The 17182-nt window shown below is 43.1% G+C and overlaps 1 protein-coding gene and 1 non-coding gene across 4 annotated transcripts in view; one reads left to right on the top strand and one right to left on the bottom strand.

Annotated features, from left to right (window-relative positions):
• Window positions 1-17182, top strand: part of apbb2b (amyloid beta (A4) precursor protein-binding, family B, member 2b) — a 377678-nt gene that overhangs the window by 127264 nt on the left and 233232 nt on the right. The gene's annotated exons all lie outside the window — the stretch shown is intronic.
• On the bottom strand, window positions 1271-1342 carry trnaq-uug. The gene has a single exon. It is a non-coding gene; the product is annotated as a tRNA-Gln (tRNA).

The following is a 17182-nucleotide window of genomic DNA, read 5'->3' as shown; positions in this document are numbered from 1 at the left end:
TACATAGTTTCATAGTTTGCCATGGTGAGATTTGAACTCTTGATACTCTTTCGAGTACAAACCCGTTTCCATCTGTTTCAGATGAAGTTACATTGTTTCATAGTTTGCCGTTGTGAGATTTGAACTCTTGATAATCTTTTAAATGAAAACCAAATCAACAAAATTGGGATAAATCAGGCACAGCCCCTAATTCAGGTCAGCTGTAAAACCAAGAACAAAGTTTAAAGGAAACTTACAAACTTTAAATCAAAATGTGATTAAAGGGGTCAACAAAACACCCCAGTCCCCGCGGTGCCCACCGAGCACGGAAGGCCTCGAGAGTGCCAGCAGACACCGCGTGCTCCTTCTCCAGGGACATCCGGCAGCGAACGTAGCCGCGGAAGAGGGACAAACAATCGGGCGGGACTCCCCCGTCGATCGCCCGCTGCCTGGACCTGTTAATGGCCAACTTGGCCAGGCCCAGGAGCAGGTTCACGAGGAGGTCCTCCTCCTTCCCGACCCCCTTCCGCACCGGGTGCCCATAGATCAGGAGCGTGGGGCTGAAGTGCAAACAAAACATCAATAAAAGGTTTTTCAAATAACTAAAAAGGGAGTGCAGCCTACAACACCCTATGTATACACGGTCCACGGACTCCACAAGACCGCAAAAAGGGCATGTGTCCTGAGAGTCCGTGAACCTATGCATCCTCTTATTATAAGGGACTGCCGCATGCAACACCCTCCAACCCAGGTCCCCGATAGAAAGGGGGAGGACACCTCCGTAGAGGGCCTCCCATCGAGGGCCTCCGCCGCCGGACGGCAACAAGGCACGCCAGGGCGTGTCCGGTCGACGGACAAGGGCGAGAAAATGGAAGGTGTGCAGCAGCAGTCCATACAAAAAGCCCCTCTTTGCTGTGCCAAAAGGCACAGAGGGCATGTCCCCGAGGCGGCTCATATTGCGGGGCACCAGCACCCGAGGGAGGGTTCGGGGCTTGGGGCCAATGTGGAATTCCGTCCGAACAGGGGAACGCTCAGACGGAAGACCACCGCGCACCTGGGCCACCTCAAGACCCAAAATAACGTCGGGTCCGAGCACGACCGTTCTCAGGTCTTGGATGGCATCGGCTGCGACCTGGACACTCACAGACCCGCGTCGCGCCAACTCCTGCGGGAGCATCCAGCCCAGTCCTCCGCCACCCAGAAAGTGACTGTCATCAGCAGAGACCTTGAGCTCTTCATGTTTCCACTCACCTGCCTCAAATGTTAACAGCAGGAGGGCAAACATGAAACTTGGTTCCACTGAGATTTGAACTCAGATCACTGGATTCAAAGTCCAGAGTGCTCACCATTACACCATGGAATCTACTAAAGAAGATGTAACTCTTTCCAGTACAAACACATTTCCATCTGTTCCTATTCAGATGAAGTTACATTGTTTTCATAGCTTGCCATTGTGAGATTTGAACTCTTGATACTCTTTTGAGTAAACCTGTTTCCATCTGTTTCAGATGAAGTTACATTGTTTCATAGTTTGCCATTGTGAGATTTGAACTCTTGATCTTGGGGTTACAAACCCAGTGCCATAACCACTTGGCTATTTAAGCCAAGCACTTTTATAAGCAGGCAATGCAAAGTTGTTGTGCTGCCTGTAACTCTTTCAAGTACAAACACATTTCCATCTGTTTCAGATGAAGTTACATTGTTTCATAGTTTGCCATGGTGAGATTTGAACTCTTGATCTTGGGGTTACAAGCCCAGTACCATAACCACTTGGCTATTTAGACCAAGCCATTGTTTCCCTGTAGCCTTGCAAATCTTTTCCCTTCAGATCATTATCCAATTTCCTTTTGAAAGCCATGATTGAATCTGCCTCCTCCACATTCTCAGGCAGTGCATTCCAGATCCTAATCACTTGCTGATTTACAAAGGTTTTTCTTCTTTTCACCTGTGGCTCTTTTAATCACATAAAATTAGTGTCTTCTGATTTTTGACACTTTTCCCTATCTGCTCTGTCTAGACCCCCCATGACTTTGAATAACTCAATCAAATCTCCTCTTGACCTTCACCAAGGTCTAGATTTGCCAATCTAGCCATATCATTGAAGTGTCTCATTCCCAGAACCATTCTCACAAATCTTTTCTGCACCCTCTCCAGTACCTTCACATCTTTCCTAAAGCGTGGTGCCCTAGAATTGGACACAATACTCCAGGTGAGGCTGAACCAGTATTTTATAAAGGTTCACTAAAACTTGCTCCATATCAATTCACGGCAAGGTGATCTTCTGGAATTGCAAAATGGCAGGACCGATGGGAGATAACTTTCAATGCCACAAAATACTATGCCACATGTGCATCACCAGCAAAAAGGATCCACCACCAAATAGCTTTAAGTTCTTTAATCAAATTCTCCAACAGGTAGATACACGACCATGGGTTAAAAACAATCTTCAATGGGGATCCCTCATTCAGCAGATAACATCCAAAGCAAACTGGGTTCTTAGATTTCTGAGGAGGAATCTTTGGTACTGCAACAAAAATATTAGAGTTATAGCTTACTAACTATTTGTTTGTTCAATCCTGGAGTATGAAAGTTGTATATGGAATCCTTATATGGTGAGAGATATAAGTAAAATTTAAATAATCCAAAGACGCACTCTACATGATTCTGCATGAATCCACAGGGGGAATAAACCAATGTCGCATCCTTGATTAAAGATTTGGAATGGGAATCACTACGGCAGAGGAGGGAATGAATGGACTGACCATGATCTATAAAATATGCAGTGAATTGGTGGGAACTGACAGAAACCAGCACTTGGTGTCCTTTGGCAATGACAAAATGTGAGGTAGTCACTCACTCAACTACGAACACTATCTGTTTCCAAGACGGAGTGTATTGTTACAGCCATGTGAGGTGGGGTAAAAATGACTCCCCTAGTTTACTACTCGAAGTCTGACCATAACAGGGATTTTTGTGAATTTAGAAGCATGAAGGTATTTACTCACTGTGCTTAACCACTTGGGTCCTCGTTGTAAAGCAATTAGTCCTACTTTTCCCCCTTGTGAGAATGTACCTCGACTGTCCATGAACTCACTCCTCTTTAAATGCAGCCCATTATTCCTTATAGTTTTCCCTGCCAATCTTTGATTCCTATTTACCTGGGCCATATCCATTTTCACCCCATTGCAATTGGCCCTTGCCCAGTTAATTATTTTTATCCTGGATTGCTCCTTGTCCTTTTCCATAGTTAACCTAAACCTTATACCATGATCTCTGTCTGTTAAATGTTCCCCCACTGACAACATGATTCACTTGGTTCACCTCATTCGCTGGAACCAGATTCAGCAATGCCTCCCTCCTCTTTGGACTGGAAACTTATTGACTCTATTGAAAATATTCTTATTGAAAATTCTGTTGAACCCACTTTAGAAACTCTTTTGTATCTTTGCACTTTAAAGTATTTTTTCATTCATGGGATGTGGGCATTGCTGGCTAAGCCAGCATTTATTGCGTAAATGTCCTCTGAACAAGGCAATTAAGAGTCAACCACATTATTGTGGGTCTGGAGTCACATGTCGGCCGGACCACATAAGGACGGCAAATTTTCTTCCCTAAAGGACATTAGTGTTAGTCACATTAGGTTCACATTAATGAACCAGATGGGTTTTTGCGACAATCAGCAATGGTATCATGATCATCGTCAGACTTTTAATTCCAGATTTTTTATTGAATTCAAATTTCACCATCTGCCATGGATTAGAACCTGGGTACCTAGAGTATTACCCTGGGTCTCTGGAACACTAGCCCAGGGATAATACCATTGTGCCGCCACCACCATCTTCACTATTACTTTTCCTGTCTATATTAGGATAATTGAAGTCCTCCATTGTAATTACCAGATGGTTTTTGCACTTCTCTGTAATTTATCCTCTGTACCTTTCCCACAAATTGTTAGCCTATGGAATGGACCCTGTAGTGTAATGGTACCTCTGTTCTTTCTTAACTTAACCTAGATAGATTCTGTCCTTAAGCCCCTAGGATATCCTATCTTTACAGCACTGGTAGTATTTTAATAAATGTTGCCAGCCCCATCTCCTTCCTTATCTTTCTTGAACACCTTGTATCCAGGAATTTTTAGTACCCAGTCCTGCCATTTTGTTTTGAGCCATTATCTTCATGATCATATTCGCACATGGCTATCTGCATCTGCAGCTTACCAACCTTACTTACCACATACATGTCTAATTTAGGTCATAGCATTTGCTCTTACTCTGACCTGTTAATTGTATCAATTGAGGCTAAGCACCTCAAAGGTTAAAGGTGGAGGACATCGATTGGATGGTTAGTTGAGCACAGAAAGAGGTATTTACTAACACAATTGAGTTGAGTGAGTCAGGAGATAAATACCTGTAATGTTTCACCCCGTGAATAAATATATTCCAAGTAAAGACTGGCTTTGGTTTCTTCCTTCAGCTGGCTGTCAGGAATATAACATGACCCAAACTAATAGTTTACTACTTCTTACTCTTGTGCTACCTGTCTCTCCTAATTCTTTGTGCACCTTGTTTTTCTCCTCTACTGTTATCCCCTGATTCCCATCTCCCTGCCAAGTTTTTTAAACCCTCCATAATAGCATTAGCAAACTGTCCTGCAAGGACATTGGTCCCAGCTTTGCTTGGGTGCAGCCCATCTGCCCTGCACAAGACCCATCCACCAGAATTGATCTCAATGTCCCAGGAATCAAAAGCCGCCTCCCTCCTGAACATTTCTCCAATCATGCCTTCATCTTCTCTGTCCTTTTATTTCTCTGCTCAAAAACCAGTAGCAACAGGAGTAATCTGCCTTTTGAGGTCTTGCTAGTTTCTTTCCCAGCTCCTTAAAGTCTGCTTGCAGGACTTAATCCTTCTTTCTATCTATGTGTTGGTACTGATATTGAGCATGACCTCTGTCCATCCTCTCCCCTCAGAGATGCTCTACAGCCACTCCAGTAACATCCTTGACCCTGGCACTAGGAAAGAAATATAACATCCTGGATTCATGTCTGTGACTGCAGAAATGTTTGTCTGTTCACCTAACTATAGAATTCCGTATCATTATTGCTTTCCCAATCTTCCTCCTGCCCCCTTTTACAGCTGAGCCAGCCATGGTGACATGGATTTGACTCTGGTTACACTCTCCAGTGGAACTGTCATTTTTATCCATATTCAGAACTAAATACCAGTTGGAGAGTGAGATGCTCTCACTACCTGCCTGGCCTTCCTTGACTAGCTGGTGGTCACCCATTCCCTCTCTGCCTGTTCACCCTTAAGCTGCAGGTGACCACATCCAGAAACGTGTCATCCATGTAGCTGTTGGCCTCGCAGATACTCCTCAGTGATGCCAACCACCAATTAAGCTCTGAAACATGGTGAATGAGCTGCTCCAGCGGATGATATTTCCTGCATCTGTTTATTGTCCTGGAATTTTCACTTGTTACAGGATGTGCACTCCATGGGACTGAGGATCCCTGCCATTTAAACTTAAAAGAAATATATCAAAGACTTTTTTTTTAAAAAAAACAGCTTACCAGCGAGCACCATCCCTTGTGCTGATGATATTTGCATTTTTTTTTACCTTGCTCCTTGAGTTCACTCTCACTCCACTTGGCTACATTGTCCCTTCAGCTTTGCGGCCCTCACTTCCAGGCTCTTTGAACAACCAATCCATGTAGCTGCCATTTTGCTACATCACTCCATGGTTAGTTGATGTTCTTTCTCTCTCTTGCTGACTCCCCATGGCCACTTTTTGTGTGAGTCTTGGCATTGATTCCCCACAGGCTCATTTTTCTCTGCCTCCCGCTGACTCCCTGCCATCACTTTTAACTGTGGGTCTCTGGCACTGTTTTGCCTTAGCCCTGTTCTCTCTTTTGGTGGATTGTGGGGCTAGAGAAGATTACAGCAACAGGGAGAGCTAAGGCCATGGAGTGATTCAAAAACAAGGTTGAGAATTTTAAAATCAAAGTGTTGCCTAATCCAAGAGCCAATGTAGGTTATCAAGCACCAGAGTAATGGGTGAATGGGCCTTGGTGTGAGTTAGGAGATAGGCAGATGATTCTTGGATGGTTTCAAGTTGGCAGAAGGTAGAACATGGGATGTCAGTCAAGAGTGCATTGGAATAGTCAAGTCCAGAACATGGGTACAATCTCAGGATAAGGGGTTCATCAGTTTGACTGAGTAGAGGAGAAATTTCTTCACTTAGAGGGTTGTGAATCTTTGGAATTATCTATCCCAGAAGGTTGTGGATGCTCCACTGTTGAATATATTTAAGGCTGAGATAAATTTTTGTTTCTTGGTGAATTAAGAGACATTGGGAGTAGGTGGGAACTGGAGTTGAGGCAGAAGATCAGCCGTGATCATATTGAATGGAGCAGTAGGATTGAGGGACCATATGGTCTAAGCCTGCTCCTATTATGATATTTAAAAGCACGTAGGAGGGTTTCAGTAGCAGATGAGCTGAGGCAGGGGTGTAGTCAGATATGTTATAAAGATGGAAATAGTTGATCTTCACAATCAATATCAATGATTTGGATGTGGGGATTAAATGTAATATTTCCAAGTTTGCAGATGATACAAAACTAGGTGGAACTGAGAGTTGTGAGAAGGATGCAAAGACGCTTCAAGGGGATTTGGAGAGGCTTAGCAAGTGAACAAAATTTGGCAGATGAAATACAATGTGGAGAAATGTGAAGTTATCCACTTTGGTAAGAAAAGCAGAAACACAGAGTATTTCTTAAATGGTTGAACTTCAAATGGACTTTGGTGTTCTTGTTCACGAGTCAATGAAGCATGCAGGTATGGCAAGCAATTAAGAAGGCAAATGGTATGTTGGCCTTCATTACAAGAAGATTTGAGTATAGGAGTAAAGATGTCTTACTGCAATTATACAAATCCTTGGTGGGACCGCAACTGGAACGTTGTGTGCAGTTTTGGTCTCCTTAGCTAAGGAAAGATACTCTTGCCATAGAGGGAGTGCAATGAAGGTACATTAAATTAATTCATGGGATGGAGGGATTGTCCTATGAGGAAAGATTAAATAGATTGGGCCTTCATTCTCTGGAGTTCAGACGAATGAGAGGTGATCTCATTGAAACGTACAAAATTCTTACAGGGCTTGACAGGGTAGATGCAGGAAGGATTTCCATTGGCTGGGATGTCTAGAACCAGGGGACACAGTCTCAGAATAAGGAGCAGGCCATTTAGGACCAAGATGAGGAATTTCTTCACTGAGAGGGTGGTGAATGTTTGGTGGAGGCTCAGTCATTGAATATATTCAAGACTGAAATTGATAGTTTTCTACATATTAAAACCATCAAGGGATATGGGGATAGTGCAGGAAAATGGTGTTGACGTAGAAGATAGGCCAAGATCTCATTAAGTGATGGAGTGGGCTCGAAGGGCTGAGTGCCCTATTCCTCCTATTCCGTGTGTTCTTGGTGATGACAGAACCTCATCTCTGGCTCAGATTAAAGCAAAGATTGCAAATATTATGCTTCTGCCTCAGACAATTACCAGGGAGAGAATTCAAGTCGTTGGTTGGGGAGGAGAGTTGGTGATAGGATTGAAGACAATGGCTTCAGTCTTCCCAGTATTTAGCTGGAGGAAACCTGATAAGCTGTCCGATGATTTAGAAGCAGTGGAGGAGTCAAGAGAGTTTTTAGTGAGGTAGAGTGGAGTGTCAGTGTACATGTGGAAACCGATGCTGTGTTTGCAGGTGATGTCGCCAAGGGATTGTATGTCGATGAGAGATGGGAGGGGACCATGAACTGTTCCTTGGAGGTTACCAGAGGTAATGGTGCAGGAAGAGAAGCCACTGATAGTTTTTCTCTGGTTACCAACGGATAGAATGCAGTCTCACCTATGTGGATGATGGTTAAGAGGTGTCCGAGCAGAATATTAGGATTAGCTGTGTGAAAAGCTGCAAATAGGTTGAGAAGGATGAAAAAGAATAGCCTATCTTTGTCACAGTCACGCAGGCTACCATTTCTGACTTTGAGAGCCATTTTGGTACTCTGGCAGGGACGGAAACCTAATTAGAGGGAAAGAGCCATGTAGATCCAGGAAAGGGTGGTACGGAGTTGACAACACATGTCCAGGGACTTTGGAGAAGAAAGGGATGTTGGAGATGGGTCAGTAGTTTGGAAGAAGGGATTTAAGATTTTTTTGAGGAGATGAATGATGACAGCAGATTTGAAGGTGACAGGGACAGCCTATGAAGACAGAGAACCCTTAATAATATCAGTTAACATATAGCCTGGAAGGGACATTGGGTAATGAGCAGTTAATATGGATAGGTTTGAGGGAGCAGGAGGTGGGTCTCATGGGCAAAATGAGTTCAGCGGGACATGAAGAGAGAAACTAGAGAAAAATGCAAGTTCAGGGCTAGGGCAGGGTGATCTTCAGAGGAAGTTAGAGTAAGGGAGGCAAGTGGCAGAGGTAGCTGATCAGATGGTCTTAATCCTAGTGACAAAAAAGACCATGAACTCTTCACCTGTAGGTGAGGATGGAGGAGATAGGGGAGAGGAGTTTAAGAAGATGATTTACAGTATAGAAAAGGAGCTGGGGGTTGCCTTTGCATTCCAGGATGATCTTGGAATAGTGAGCACGTTTGACAGTTGAGAGTAGGATATGATTGTATTTTGCGGCCCAGCCAGATCTAGCAGTGAATGACTAAACCAGTTGTCTGCCATATCTATTCAGTCTGGACTTGAAATGGAGATGAATGTTAATAGGCAGAACCGCCAGACTGAAAGAGAGTAATAGTTTTAATGGGCGCTAGGGCATTGAAACTGGAGATGGGGATGTAGTTGAACAGATTGCTAGCAGCAGAAATGTCATGGTACATGGAGAGCCAGTTGGAATTTTGAAAGTGCAGTAATAACTGGGAGAGTGTTTCTTCCAAGTACAGGTGGAAGTGGTCTTGGGAGAGGTAAGGGGGATAAATGGGTGGAAAACAATACAAAGGAAGTGTCCAGAGGTGGTCTTACCTGATCTATCAGTGAAGTGAGTTTCAGATTCTCGACTTACTTACAAGTGGATGTGCTTTTAAATGCATAAGCTCCTGTAATTAGGTATTGGTTTGCAAAGACTGAGATGCATTTACTTGGCATTCAACACATCCTGTAACTTAGTTTGAGTATATGTTAGATGGTTACATTACAAAGCACTGACCCCTGTTATCTTAATAAGTGAAAATTTATTTTAAATTTATTAAACGAGTTAAAAATGAATACGATAATTAATAAATTAAGATATGTGCAGTTATCAATTTAAATCCCTGATCCAGATTCTTACAAAAACAACTTTTAAATTCAGAACTGTGATGCAACTTTTATTAAAACTATAAATTTCAAAACTTAAACGTCCCTTGCCTCTACTTTTGTCTTTCTAAACTATTTTATAATGTTACAGTATTTCCAGTAACCGTCACAGAAATGTAACATTTCTGGTGAGTTTTGATGAGATTGGTGCGCAGTGGGAAGTCAATTTAACTGTTGACACATTGTGGTTCTTGCCTGAACTCCTCAGTCTGGGCATAATTAAATATTCACTTCAAGCTGCTGCCCACACACAGGGTTGGCTGTGGGAGTTTGCATTCCTGGAGCTGCAAAATTGTTGAAAATTGCAGAAAAGTGAAGGTTGTTTCTTATTTATTGGAAGACTCAACTAGAGTATTTAAAGAAAAAGCATATAACTGCGCAAAGATGAGTGGCAGGTCAGATGATTGGTTAGAATATAAGGAATGGCAGAGAAAGACTAAGGTTAATCAGGAGAAAGAAATTAGAAAATGAGAGGAAGATAGCTAGAAATATAAAAGCAGATAGCAAGAGTTTCTACAGGTATTTAAAAAGGAAAGGAGTAAGTAAAGTGAATGTTGGTCCTCTAGAGAGTGACAAAGGGGAGTTAATAGTAGATAATAAGGAAATGGCAGATGAAATGAACAAATATTTTGCTCCTGCCTTCACGATGGAGATACAATTAACATTCCAGTAATAGCTATAAATAACAGCTGGAAGGGAGAGAGGAACTTGGTGAAATTACAATCACTAGGGAAGCAGAATGAACAAACTGATGGGACTGTGGGCTGACAACTCTCTGAGTCCAGATGGACTTCATCCTAAGGTCTTAAAAGAGGTGGCTAATGAGGTAGTAGATGTGTTGGTGTTAATTTTCCAAAAACGTTCCACCAAGCTGGAAAGTAGCAAATATAACCCCTCTGTTCAAGAAGGGAGGGAGGTAGAAAACAGAAAACCTTAGGCCAGTTAGCTCGATGTCTGTCATGGGGAAAGTGTTAGAATCAATCATTAAAGACTGTAGCTGGGCACTTGGAAAAACTCATAGTAATTGGGAAATGGTTTTGTGAAAGGGAAATCATGTTTAACCAATTTATTAGAGTTCTTTGAAGGAGTAACATGCTATGAATAAAGGGGAGCCTGTAGGCTTACTGTACTTGGATTTTCAGAAGGCATTTGATAAGGTGCCACGTCAAAGGTTATTGTGGAAAATAAAAGCTCATGGTGTAGGGGGTAACATATTAACATGGATAGAAGATTGGCGGCTGGCAGGAAACTGAGTGGGCATAAATGAGTCCTTTTCTGATTGGCAGGATTGACAAGATTGACAAATGGAGTCCTGCAGTGGTCTGTGCTGGGGCCTCAACTTTTTACAAGTTCCATCAATGATTTAAATGAGGGGAGCGAAGGCATGGTAGCTAAATTTGCAGATGGCATGAAGAAAGGTAAGAAAGTATGTTGTGAAGAAAACATGAGGTTGCAGATGGATAAAGATAGCTTGTGTGAGTGGGCAAAAATCTGGCAGGTGACGTATAATGTGGGAATATGTGAAGTTGTTAACTTTGGCAGGAAGAATAAAAAAGCAGAGTATTACATAAACTGAGAATGACTGCAGAACTCCAAAGTGCAGAGGGATCTAGGTGTTCTAGTGCATGAGTCACGAAGAGTTAGTATGCAGGTACAGCATGTAATCAAGGAGGCTATTGGAATGCTATCCTTTATTATGAAAGGAATTGAACATAAAAGTAAGCCAAGGTTGTTATGCTTCAGTTATACAGAGCATTGGTGAAAACGCATTTTGAATACTGCAGTTTTGGTCTCATTTAAGGGAGGATGTAAATATGTTGGAAGCAGTTCGGAGAAGCTTTGCTAGATTTATAACTCAAATGAGTGGGTTGTCTTATGAGGATTGGCTGGACAGGTTTGACAGGCTGGACTTGTTTCCACTGGAGTTTAGAAGAGTGAGGGGTGACTAGATTGATGTATATAAGATCCTGAATGGTCTTGACAAAGTGGGCATAGAAAGAATGTTTCCTTGTGTGGGTGAGTCCAGAACTAGCGGACACTGTTTTAAAATTAGGGGTCGCCCTTTTAGGGCAGAGATGAGGAGAAATTTTTTCTGAGTGTTGTGTGACTCTGCCTCAGAAGGCAATGGAAGCAGGACCACTGAATATTTTTCAGGTAGAGGTGGATAGGTTCTTGTTAGGCAAGGGAATCAAAGGTGATTGGGGTAGATGGGAATGTGGACGTTGAAACACAAATAGATCAGCCATGACCTTATTGAATGGCAGAGCAGACTCCCCAAAACCTGTCCACCATCTACAAGACACAAGTCAGGAATGTGATGGAATACTCCCCACTTGCCTGGATGAATGCAGCTCCTACAACACTGAAGAAGCTGGACACCGTCCAGGACAAAGCAGTCAACTTGATTGGCACCATATCCACAAACATTCACTCCCTCCTTCACTGACGCACAGTTAGCAGCAGTGTGTACCATCTACAAGATGCACTGCAGGAGTTCACCAAAGCTTCTTAGACAGTACCTTCCAAACCCACGACCACTACCACCTAGAAGGACAAGAGCAGCAGCCAGATGGGAACACCACCACTTGGAAGTTCCCCTCCAAGCCACTTACCATCCTGACTTGGAAATATATCACTGTTCCTTCACTGTCGCTGGGTCAAAATCCTGGAACTCCCTTCCTAAGAGCACTGTGGGTGTACCTACACCACATGGACTGCAGCGGTTCAAGAAGGCAGCTCATCACCACCTTCTCAAGGGCAACTAAGGATAGGCAATAAATGCTGGCCCAGTCAGCGAAGCCCACATCTCGTGTATTAATAAAAAAAAGCAGGCTTGAAGGGCCAAATGGCCTACTTCTCCTATTTCATATGTTCATAACTGACATCACTCTTTGTAGAGTGTAAACCATAGAAATTTAAGCCAATAAGTGCTCTGAATGAAACTCCTATTTTATGTCAAGCGAAGGGAAAAGGTGGTGGTTAAAGTTGCGTGCAACTTTTCACAGATGGAAAACTTCTGAAAACATCGCGGACAAATTTATAGATAATGCAGAAGTTTAGTTTTACCATGGTTCATATCTAGGAGCATCATCTCCAGGAAAGAGCTGACTAACAGCCTTGACAGGGCGACTATATTCTCAAACACTCAGAAGTCCTGGCTGAAAATGTGGATGATGAAGGCAAGCAGTGAAAAGCAACAAGCTAATGTTGATTTAATGCATGTGCAAGTAGTTGGTGGTAGAGCAGGAACTATCTGCCTGTGGTCACATTGCAGATATTAATAGTCTTGCACTTTAGGAGATGTGTAAGACGTTGAAATTGGCTACCTATAGCTGCATTCTACTGTTATTTTGAAGAAGAGTGGTTGAAAGTGCTGGCTCTGCTAAGCAGTGCATCAACCACTTGTTTAACACATCTGTGGCAGCGCATTGGTTGGAAAACTATGATCCCTATGTTACATCAGAAAGAGGCTGAAAATCTGAGGGAGGAAGTGACCTTGACTGGCACTGGCAGCACTTTTTATGTTGGCTGCAAATTTTGCAGCAGATGATACAAGTCTACAGCTGCCTCCCAGCTAAAACTAAGTCTGAAGACACCTGGATCTGCAGTTGAGGATTCTGCGTAATGGCAGATATGGGCAATCCTCCTTTGGCCTTTTTGGCATGGCATCTTTCATCTCCTTTGTAGCTTATTTGAGATTCTGTGATGAAAAGCTTAGAAAGCACCCCCAAAGTCTTGCATTAGAGGAGCAGATTTTAGCAAATTACTGTATACGGTTTAATGTGTATACCCACTGAGCCATTGGTGAGGCAATGAACCGTACTTTCTAAAAGATTTGTGTTAGTTGCTGCAAGATTTGCCTTATCTACATCTGTGAAATAAATTTCACATGGGATTATGTTTTTGTGGTAACTGCATCTTGTGAACAGGTGGAATAAGTAAAGGCATTAAAACTGGTATTTGTTTTGTATTGGGTTTATTTTGCTGTGTTGAAAATTCCATTGCTGAAATAGCTGGATAATTCGAATGCTGAATTCCAACTTTTAACTGGCAAAATTGTATATCTGCTACTGGGCTTCTTAGAAAGCATTTGCAATGCTGTATTATCTCACCTCTGCTGCTACTCTGATTTTTCAGTGCTTTCAAACGGCATGTTTTGGTTGAAAACGTTGCTCACACCCAGGAATGGTAAGGGGTTCAACTATGGACTAAGGGCTATTTTTCAATTTGTTTTTTTTTTTAAATTCACTTGTGGGATGTTAGGATCACTGGCAAAGGCCCATCCCTAATTGCCCTTGAGAGGGTGGTAAGGAGTCACCTTTTTGAACCATTGCAGCCCATGTGGTGTAGGTACACCCACAGTGCTGTTAGGGAGGGAGTTCCAGGTTTTGACCCAGCAACAATGAAGGAACAGTGATATAGATCCAAGTTAGGATGGTGTGTGACTTTTAGGAGATGTTGCAGGCGCTGGTTTTAGCACATGTTTGCTGCCCTTGGCCTTCTAGGTGGTAGAGGCGGCAGATTTGGGAAGTGCTTTTGAAGGAGCTTTGGTGAGTTGCTCTGATGTATCTTGTAGATGGTACGTGCTGCTGGCAATGTGCGCTAGGAGTGGAGGGAGTGCATATTTAAGGTGGTGGATGGGGTGCTAATCGGGCAGGCTGCCTTGGATGGTATTGTGCATCCCGAGTGTTATTACAGAGCTGCACTCATCCATGCAAGCAGAGAGTATCCATAATGCTCGTGGTCTGTGCCTTGAAGATTGTGAATAGGTTTTGTGTAGCCAGGAGATGAGCTACGCACAGTAGAATTGACAAGTGTGGACCTGTTCTTGTAGCCACAGTATTTATGTATATTTTTGGGAAAGAAACTTGGTACAATATTTATGTGACTGATCCAGTTAAGTTTCTGGTCAAAAGTGACCCCCAGGTTGTTAGTTGTGGGGAATTAAGGGATGGTAATGCTGTTTGAGAGTCAAGGAAGAGAGGCGGGTTCTTTTTTGTTGGAGATGGTCATTGCCTAACACTTGTGTGGCCCGAGAGATGTTTGCGATTTATCAGTCCAAGCCTGATTTGTTGTCGGGGTCTTGCTGCATAAAGACATGGATTGCTTCAGTATTTGATGTCATAAATGGTACCGGAGCACTGTGCAATCATCAGCAAACATCGCCATTTATGTCCTTCTGTTGGTGGAAAGGTAATTGATTAAGCAGTTGAAGATACTTGGGTCTAGGACACTACCCTGAGGAGCTCCTGCAGTGATGTCCTAGAACTGAGATGATTGGCCTCCAATAAGCACAACCAACTTTCTTTATGCTACCTATGACTCTCAGAATTACAGAATTGTTATGGCACAGAAGGGGGCCATTCGGCCCATCGTGTCTGCACTGGCTCTCCAATGCGCATTATGACTAAGTGCCATTCTGCTGCCTTTTCCCCGTAACTTTGCACATTGTTTCTATTCAAATAATCATCTAATTCCTTCTTGAAAGCCTCGATTGAAGCTGTCTCCACCACATCCAGGCAGTGTATTCCAGATTCGCACCACTTGCTGTGTCAAAAAGGTTTTCTCTCATCACATTTGCTTCTTTTGCAACTCACTTTAAATCTGTGCCCTCCTGTTCTTGGTTCTTTTACGAGCAGGAACAGTTTCTTCCTATCTACTCTGTCCAACCCCCTCATGTTTTTGAACACTCCTATCAAATCTCCTCTTAGCCTTCAACCCTCCATACAAGTCCCAACCTCTCCAATCTACCTTTATAACTGAAGTTTCTCATCCCTGGAACCATTTTTGTGTACCGTTTCTGCACTCTCTCCAATGCACCCACATCTTTCCTATAGTGTGACGCCCAGAACTGTACGCAGTGCTCCAGCTGAGCTTTAACTAGTGTCTTATATAAAGTTAGCATAACCTCCATGCTCTTGTACTCTATGCCCCTATTAATAAAGCCCAGGACACTGTATGCACTAACTGCTCTCTCCACCTGTCCTGCCACCTTCAATGATCAATGCAAATATACTCCCAGCACTGCCTTAAGAATTGTACCCCTTATTTTATGTTTCTACTGAAATGAATCATCTTACATTTCTCCACATTGAATTTCATTTGTCACCTATCATTCTTTTTATACATTCATGGGATGTGGGCGTCGCTGGCTAGGCCAGCATTTATTGCCCATCCCTAAATGCCCTTGTTCAGAGGGCACTTAAGGATCAACCACATATTTGTGGGTCTGGAGTCACATGTAGGCCATGTAGGTGAGGAGAACAAATTTCCTTCCATAAGGAGAATAGTGAACCTGATGGTTTTTTTACGACAATCGACAATGGTTTCATAAAAACAAAAAACTGTGGATGCTGGAAATCCAAAACAAAAACAGAATTACCTAGAAAAACTCAGCAGGTCTGGCAGCATCGGTGAAGAAAAAAAGAGTTGACGTTTCGAGTCCTCATTACCCTTCAACAGATCAGTTCTGTTGAAGGGTCATGAAGACTCGAAATGTCAACTCTTTTCTTCTCCGCCGATGCTGCCAGACCTGCTGAGTTTTTCCAGGTAATTCTGTTTTTGACAATGGTTTCATGGTCATCATCAGACTTATAATTCCAGATTTTTATTGAATTCAAATTTCACAATCTGGCATGGTGGGATTCAAATCCAGGTCCCCAGAGTCTCTGGGAACACCAGTGACAATACTACTATGTCACCGACTCTCCAACACACCACCAACTTGTCTATGTCCTTTTGAAGTTCTATATTGTCCTCCTCGCAATTTACAATGCTTCCAAGTTTCATATCATCCACAAGCTTTGAAATTGTCCCCTGCACACCAAGGTCTAGACCATTAATATATATTAGGAAAAGCAAGGGTCCCAGTACCAAGTGGAGAGTTTCCCCCTGATATCCATTGAGTCCAGTTTTTCTTGGGCTCCTTGATGCCATAATCTATCAAATGCTACATTGATGTCAGGGGCAGTTACTCTCACCTCACCTCTTGAATTCAGCTATTTTGTCCATGTTTGGACCAAGGCTGTGATGAGGTCAGGAGCTGAGTTGCCTTGATGGAACCCAAACTCAGTTTCGGTGAGCAGGTTATTGCCAAGTAGGTGTCACTTGAAAGTACTGTCTTTGACACCTTCCATCACTTTGCTGATTGTAATGAGTAGAGTGATGGAGTGGTAAATGGCCAGATTGGATTTACCCTGCTTTTTATGGATAGGGCATGCCTGGGAAATGTTCCATATTGCTGGGTCTTGTAGTTGTACTGGAACAGCTTGGCTATGACTGGACTAAGGGATATGCTGGACCATGAGGTTACAGATTGTGGTTGAATAAAATTCTGCTGCTGCTGATGGCCCACAGTGTCTCATGGATGCCCAGCTTTGAATTGCTAGATTTGTTCTAAATTTTTCCCAATAAGCACTATGATAATGCCATACAACATGATGGAGGGTATCCTCAATGTGAAGATGGGACTTCGTCTCCGCAAGGATTGTGCAGTGGTCATTCCAGCCAATACTGTCATGGGCAGGTGCCTCTGCAACAGGCAGATTGGTGAGGATGAGCTCAGGTAGGCTTTTCCCTCATGTTGGTTCTCCCACGACCTGCCATAGCCCTAGTCTAGCAGCTATGTCCTTTACTGGCCAAGCTGGCCAAGTTCTAATTTGCTGTCGAGCCAATCTTGGTGATGGACATGGACCCAGAGTACATCCTGTGCCCTTGCCACTCTCTGTGCTTCTTCTAGTTGGTGTTCAACATGGAGGAGTACTGATTAGTCATATACTACTCATGAACCAGGGTTAGTCCCTGGTTTGATGATAATGGTAGAGTGAGAGATATGCCAGGCCTGAGGTT

The sequence above is a fragment of the Carcharodon carcharias genome, chromosome 1, assembly GCF_017639515.1.
Source record: "Carcharodon carcharias isolate sCarCar2 chromosome 1, sCarCar2.pri, whole genome shotgun sequence".
Lineage (NCBI taxonomy): Eukaryota > Metazoa > Chordata > Chondrichthyes > Lamniformes > Lamnidae > Carcharodon > Carcharodon carcharias.
Note: the sequence above shows the minus strand (reverse complement) of the source record. Positions and strands in the feature narration are given on the sequence as shown.